Source organism: Hirundo rustica, chromosome 5 (assembly GCF_015227805.2).
Source record: "Hirundo rustica isolate bHirRus1 chromosome 5, bHirRus1.pri.v3, whole genome shotgun sequence".
Classification (NCBI taxonomy): Eukaryota; Metazoa; Chordata; class Aves; order Passeriformes; family Hirundinidae; genus Hirundo; species Hirundo rustica.
Genome location: NC_053454.1, coordinates 39,248,626 through 39,255,966, shown reverse-complemented (window position 1 = coordinate 39,255,966; position 7,341 = coordinate 39,248,626). Strand labels below are relative to the sequence as shown.

General features: G+C 41.0%; 1 long non-coding RNA gene across 2 annotated transcripts in view; it reads right to left on the bottom strand.

The window, feature by feature from the left end:
• Nucleotides 1-5,934: 5,934 nt before the first annotated feature.
• Nucleotides 5,935-7,341, bottom strand: part of LOC120752956 (uncharacterized) — a 31,394-nt gene continuing 29,987 nt past the window's right edge. For both annotated transcript variants that reach the window (XR_005700893.2, XR_005700892.2), the window contains one exon: nt 5,935-6,473. This is a non-coding gene — a long non-coding RNA (uncharacterized LOC120752956). The remainder of the gene's footprint in view (nt 6,474-7,341) is intronic.

Sequence of the window (7,341 nt, the reverse complement as noted above, 5' to 3'; positions counted from 1 at the left end):
GACTAAGATCAGAGCTAAACCTAGCTAACAAAATATAATTTGAGAAAATATAATTTCAAATGCTTGCAAAAGTAAAACCCCCTCATATTATGGTTGTCCTTAACTTTAAAAGTAGAAACAAGCAGGATATCAGCAGAGCTCCTTTGTTTTTAGCTTGACTACACACTACACTTAGGCACAGCTGTAATTATGGACAGAGCAGATTAAGAAATTAGTCAAAACTGCTGTAAGTACTAAACTCACACAGACAGGTGGGAAATCATATTTTGCAGGATTTCCATTAAGCATTGATCAGCAGACAGCAGGCTCGGAATAATAAACTATAAGGAATAAACTGATATTGTAAGGTTTTTACTGGAACAAAGACAAGGAAATTGCTAAATTAATGCTGACCTTTGTAAAATAATAAAGCCACAAAACCATAGAACAAAGATCATAGCAATAATGTTTAATGACCACTGAGAACACTTTGCCCCATCATATTCAATAGTAAGGTATACTATGACGGTATGGATCAAGAGATTTGCCAGCCAGGCTCTCCATATGGACCTGTGTTACCTGCATCTGGAAAATGCTGGGTTTTCAGCAAGCATCTGTCCTATTTTGATGCCAGTGTCACCAGTTTTGAGTATTTTAGTCAAAAGAGGCCAGGCACTCCAATCTTTATAAAAATGTCTAAACACAATATGAGAAAAAAACTTGGATGTGTATCCTAAAAAAAAAAAAAAAGGAATAACCCATGCAGTGGAGAGTCAGATGTGCAGGAATTCCTTACTTAAACCATATTTATCTCATCTATCTGGTGACAGTTTATTCTATGAAAATGAAGTTATGCCAGTTCCAAGTTTATAGAGCCAAATGATACTGTTTGAGAGATGCAGATTGAAACAAAAAGTCATTTTGAATCAGTACATTGAAACACACCAGTCTAAAAAGCTAGAGTCAGTATCTTCTGAAGTCACCCATATTTCAAAACAAAGATTTAAAATGCCATTGAAATGCTTCCCTCTTCCTTTCAGCTTACTGTCAGTCCTCAGTAGAAAACAATATGCAGTCACATAAACTTCTCCAGCCCTGATATGAAGCTGGGTTAAAACATTCCCACAAGCTGACTGCAAAGGCAGGAATGTGCTGCAGTCCACAGGTTTAAGCCCTTAAAGAAATTTGGCTGTGACAAAATTAACACAAAGCTGAAACCTTCTCTGTCCTCAAAAAAATCATTGAGCTCAAACTTTTTTCACTGTATCTATTCTAACAAAACATTAAACGAAGAAATGTAGGTAATTAAATAGAAAACAGTCCCTGCTCATTTTTCAGTTTGCAGTGGCTAAGGATGATGGGTCTAATATTACAGCTTCCAGTTCTTCATACACGTTTCTACTGCACCTCCACATGAAGATTGCAGGGGGAGGGGGCCTCATTTTGCTATTAAAATGCTAATAATCTGGAAGCCTTTTTCTGATTCATCCAGTCCTCCCAAGATTGCTTTGCTTAAATTGGAAACATAGCCAAGTAATGTCACCAGCTGAGCCATTCACAAAAAAAAAATAGCTCTGTGGCTCTAGAAGCCTGTCGCTTTACATGGTGACAAGTCACATATCCCTTTTTCCAAAGCAGTTTTGTGTGCATGAATATGCGTGACTGCATGCAGAAATACATATTTCATATAAATATATACATATGTATATATTTTTCAGAAAAGAGACCGTATCAGGAGGAATAAGATTATAGTTTTGTGGGCAAAAATCAGAGTTCTTTCTACACTTTGTTCACCATAGCAACTCTCTCTCTCCTCTCTCTCACACACACACACACACACACACACACGGGCAGAGCGAGAGGAAAAAGAAAAGCTCCTACACAATTTTCAACCAGAGCGTCTCCAAAAACAAAAGCAAAGCTTTTGCCTTTTAGATAGGGACAAAATACCATTCTAGCAGTTATTGCATAGGCAAGCATGAACTCATCAAAGCAAGTACACATTTTCATTCCCCTGCCTAGGAATTTAGCACAGCCTGTTAAGAAATGCCTGTCTACTTCCAACACAAACATTTCTGTGTGTTACAATAGTTGTCCTGCTAACAGCTTCCTGCTTCCTAACTTCCTAGGACAGTGACAGCTTCCTACTTACTTAGCGCAGCACTACATGTGCATTCATACGTATACACAGAGACACGTTGCCAATTCATACTTCAGTTTTACAGCAACACTAAAACTGAGGCAGAGAGTAACAGGAAAGGTTATCATGTTTTACTAACCATGACGTGTTTTGGAAGTATGTAAAGAGCCCACATGGTAGCATCAGGATCACACTTTGCAAGATGCTGTGCAAACACATATAGGACACACGTTAGTCAATTATACCTTTCCAGTCCTTCCTGAAGACCCCAGAGCCTGAGGATATGAGCAATTCCTGCCAAGGTCACATAAAAAAAATCCACTGGCATCATCAAGCCCAAATTAAGCAAAAAATGTCTGCGGTTTACAAACAGGTCACTGCAACACAGGGAGGTTAAAGGACCCGCTCCCAGACACGCAAAAAGTTGCTTTCAGAGAAGCTTGAACATAAATCTCACAAGTCCCCCTTGACGTCTTAAATGCGACCTATTTGCCCTCAGACAGGAACATACATTGCTCTGTCTGCTACTTTTCTTTGTGTGTATTTTTTCCTTTTTCTAGAGAGAGCACCTCCATTCTCTGAAATATGCTACTAGTATTATGGAAAAAAAATAATGTAACATTCACCCTCAATCAAAGCCTGATGTCAGAGATGTTCTTTCACAACAGCTACACCTGTGATATTTTGAGTACCTGCACACAGCTGTAGCTAGGCTATTCCTGCAGTTAAAACAAAACTTCTTCTGTAGAAGGGATCTGATTTGCCATACTTTTTCCCCAGCTTTAAACAGAGGCTCCACTGTCTTTTGGATAACAACTGAGTGTGCCAGTCACCAAATAAAGTCATTAAGAAAAGCCACATCTAAATGGCCTTTCTGGACAAAAAATAAAAAGAGTGTAATTTCCTTTTCCCCTTGTGTCATCTCCTTCCAGCCTATTTTCAGTATGTGTCCCTGGTGCTCCAAGGAGACTTCAATGGTGAGGATGGGAGAGAAAGTGAGATGACGCTGAGGACACCTGTTCACTTAAAAAAAAATCCTTTTCTACAACCAGGGAGGTTGAGGTTGTGGAAGAGATGTGGATCCCTATTTAATGAGCATCTTGTCACCACAAGAAGAGCACTGGCAGCTCACTGCTCTGCAACAGGTTACAAGGGTGGTTTGTAGAGCCAGCACTGCTGAAGCACTTGCCTATTTCATGTCGCCTACTGTGGGCATCTTTGAGCTGCTGATCCACCTGTTATTTCTCCCTCACACACTAAGCCTACCAGCTTGCCAAGCAAGGGAAGTCACTCTTAGACTGGAGAATATTGCCTTCCTGCTGCTGTCCTAGCACTCAGTAGAGCCTGCATTTGCAGAAGAATGATTGATGACAATAGAAACACGTTTTCTTTGGGTTTCAAGGTCACAAGACAAGTCTAGCTGGCATGCAAATAGCTGAAGCCAAAGGACCATTTCTATTTTGATGCACACACACTAAGTGCTGGTCTCTGCAGCTGCAGGTCTGTTACCGTGAGTTCCCAAACTGTACAGGCAGTGGGATCTCAGGCACATCTTCCCAAATTGCATTCCCTCACTGGGCTGCAGATTGACCCTCAGAGAGAGAATCAGCTGATGTTCCTCTTCACTAGCCACATGCTGAATTTTCAGTTTTCTCTCCTTAAGAGTGCTTAGAATTTTTTCTCCCAACGCTCCCCCATCTTTGATTAAACACTGTATTCAATTGCCCTGGATATTACCTCTTGCACTTTTTGAAAATGCATCTCTGCTCAATAGAAGGCTGAAAGGGATTGGTAAATAAGAGACATTGTGGCCATGCCAGGAAAAGCACTGCTTGTACTCAATACCCTCACATGTGTCACTTGTTTGCATCTTGTCATTCATGCTCTTGCTTGTACAGCACGGTGATTGAGCATTTCCTTTAAGTAAATGTGTGCATGTCCTCTTTACTGAGCTGTACACAGATGCACAAGGTCTCCTTGAGGACGTAAATTCATTTTCCTGTCTTTTTAGCAGAGTGGCTGATTTCAGTGTCATTAGCTGATCCACACTGAAACTTCCTTGAGCCATTCATTGAGGCAAATGTCTAGGAAGGTGAAACTAATGTTACTCATTCCCATCTAGACTGAACCAGTTCATTTACTCAAGTCAGACATATTAAGAGCAGTAGTCAGTTTCATAGCCAAGATTTTTAGAAAGAGGTGGCCAAAGGGCACTCAGCAAAATCAGCATTGATTTTTCAGCTTGGAACACATCCAGATCTCATGAGGCCAGAATAAAATAAATACAGGAATCAGGCCTAAAAATTGTAAAACGGAATAGTATGTACATGACTGTCAGTCAAAATTAGTTTGGGCAGGTGAGAGGAAACGGGTTAGTAAGGAATAAAAGGCTGAAATAATTAACCTCACTTAACATGGGTTTATGAGGGCAAAAGACCCTGTCAAGTTAATGTAATACTAATTTTGGAAAAGTCCTAAGGTTGCTGCCACAGAGATTGCATCCTGCACTAACTTCTGTGCTTGGGACCATGAGGAACTTCAATCATTAACATTTGGAACCAGGTGAACAGATTGAATGGATTTAAAAGGAACTGATTGACAAGTCATATTTTTGGGGAAAATCTCCAGCAGACAGGAAGATGCCGCTTGTGGATATGCATACTCACTTGCAATTCTTAGATATGCTGAATTCAGGAGCAAACTTTCAATGAGAAACTTCCTCCTGCTTTTGTCTCCAGCCAGGCTGGAGTGTCATCTTGTGCAACTAAACCTGTCAGCCTTGAAACATCCAGCTTGCTTTCTCTGCCAAAGATGTTCTAGTAAACTTGAAAACAACTGGAACATCTCCAGGTTGCTGCTGTCCCAGCAGACCTCCCTCTGCTATTCATTTCTGACTATTCTTAATAATTTATCTTTATGTCTTGGGTCTGATTAATACTAATTGACTGTCAAAAATGCAGCTGAGTGCCCAGTGCTCTCTGTCATCCTTAACGGGACCAGGATGTATAAAAAAACCATTTGTTTCACTGAGCTCCAGCCGTGGCTCCACCTAAAACATCTGTCCCTCACAGTCTCTGCTCCAAGGGGCGGGCAGGGTCACTGTAGTAGGGATGCCAGGACCAAAGCATAGCAGCTATTGGCAGCCATGCATACCTGCAAACTGAATTCATAGTGGGATGCAACATTTGTGTGCCTTATTCTCAAGCCTCACGCTGCTCAGCACCCTCAGTGCTCCCACAGTGACTTGGCCTTTGCCACTGCTTAGTTATTTTCCACAGCTGCCATCAATAAACAGTGATGTGAGGTCTCCCAAGTGCCCTGAAGGTTCTGCTTTTGGTCAGATTCAGCTGGGCTCAGTTGAAATTGCCATATCTATGAAAAATGCTATTTTTTTGCCGCAAACAGCTGGAACAAGTACAATTGAATTGATATAAGGACTGGGTTTGTTACTGAGCTGATGACTCATGTTCTTGTCTATTTCTGATTAAATATTATCCTTGTAAATGGCATACACATTTTTTCGTATTTAATTGTCATGGCTGAAGGGTTTTAATCTATGCACCAATTCAATAAAATGTTATCATCAGCCAGCCACACGAAATGCAATCAGAGTGCCATTGCGCGCATGGCTATGAGACATAGATGTGTACTCTTGCTTTCAGTGGAAGGCATTGAAGATGGGAGTTGTTTTACTCAAAGAGAAAGAAGCAACTAAAAAAAAAAAAAAAAAAAAAAAAAAAAAAACAAACTGATGCTGCATTCACAGAACCAGATGTCTTATACACAAACAAAAGTCACAAGCAGCGAAGGAGCGATCCCAGTACACTGTGATATTTAATTGATGCAAGTTTGATGTTCAAAAAATTCAGCGGGCAATTCCCACATATATGTGTTCACTGACAGGAAGAAAAGCAGCTGGGGTGCTAATGGCATTATCACAATCCTTCTGAAGGCAATGAAAGTTATTTTCAGGACCATCTCTGGGAATTGCCTCATGTCAAAAAACAAAGGTTTTAAGGTGCTCAGGGCTGGATTTTTCGGCTGTTTATTTCACACCAGTTAGGCCAGGTATCCAAAAGAACTCAGCTCCTGCTAATGTAATTCTGACAGATTTTTTTTTTCAACTGCCTCTCTACTGGTATGCAACATGTTAAGAGGTGCTGAAGATTTGGCAATGGTTTGTTGTTGAAGCCCATTAGGTTAAGAAGTGACACCATCGTTGATTCCTCTCAGGAAGGGCATTTCCTTCTGCTGTGACATCTGTCCAAGTCCCTGAGCAGTTTTGAGATGACCAGGCTGTTTGTGCTGAAGAATTCCACTGTCCTCCTGACTGCCTGGGGGCACATCAGTGTATCTGCAACATGAGTTATAAATAAGTTGCCCACAGCCCATAGAAAAACCTCCCACCACTCACTTCCAGAGTTTGTGGGAAACACTGCAAGCTGATACAAAGAAGACAGGCCATTGCCTCTGCATGAAAACGAGTGAGAATACATTCGTCCCCAAAACAACTAGTGTCCAAATGAGATCAGATTGTTCAGACTCCCATGTGGAGGGGCCCAGGATTTGCAATTGCAATGCATCAGGAGATAATGGTGAGTTAATACAGAACAATGGTAATGAACAATAAAGGATGCTTTATATAGTTTTATAATCATCATACGGCACCATTATTCCCAAATGCGCACATAAATCTGCCAAAGGAGGCAGCTCTACAGCACAGACACTTTTATATGTATTTAAAAAATGGGATAAAAGTCATATCAATCCTTGGCAGAGCTAATTTAGCATCACATAACATTTTTCATAATACCAGTACCATTAAACTAGATGCCCACTGCACCATCAGCCGGTGGCAGTTTATTGTAGGCTGAAGACAACGGCACACTGTCCAGACAGGGGCTTTGCAGGCAAGAATAAAGCACTTCTAGAGTGAAGTAGGGAGCCCAAAATTTCCCTCTGTACCATGGAGCCTGCTAAAGAAAGCTAATGGAGGTTCAGACACTAAAGAGATTTTCAGTGTGGTCTACATAAAGTCCTCATAAATCCAGACAACTTTTAAGTAATGCACTATAAGCTGGGATGCAGCTCCAGTGGGAAAAGGAGATGATAGTGCAAAGGGACTGGTTCCCATCTAGTGAAGCACTTGTAATACAATCCAGTACACATAGCAGGACTGTTGATCACACATGCTTGGAGTAAGGGAGGCCTGGAGTGTTTTT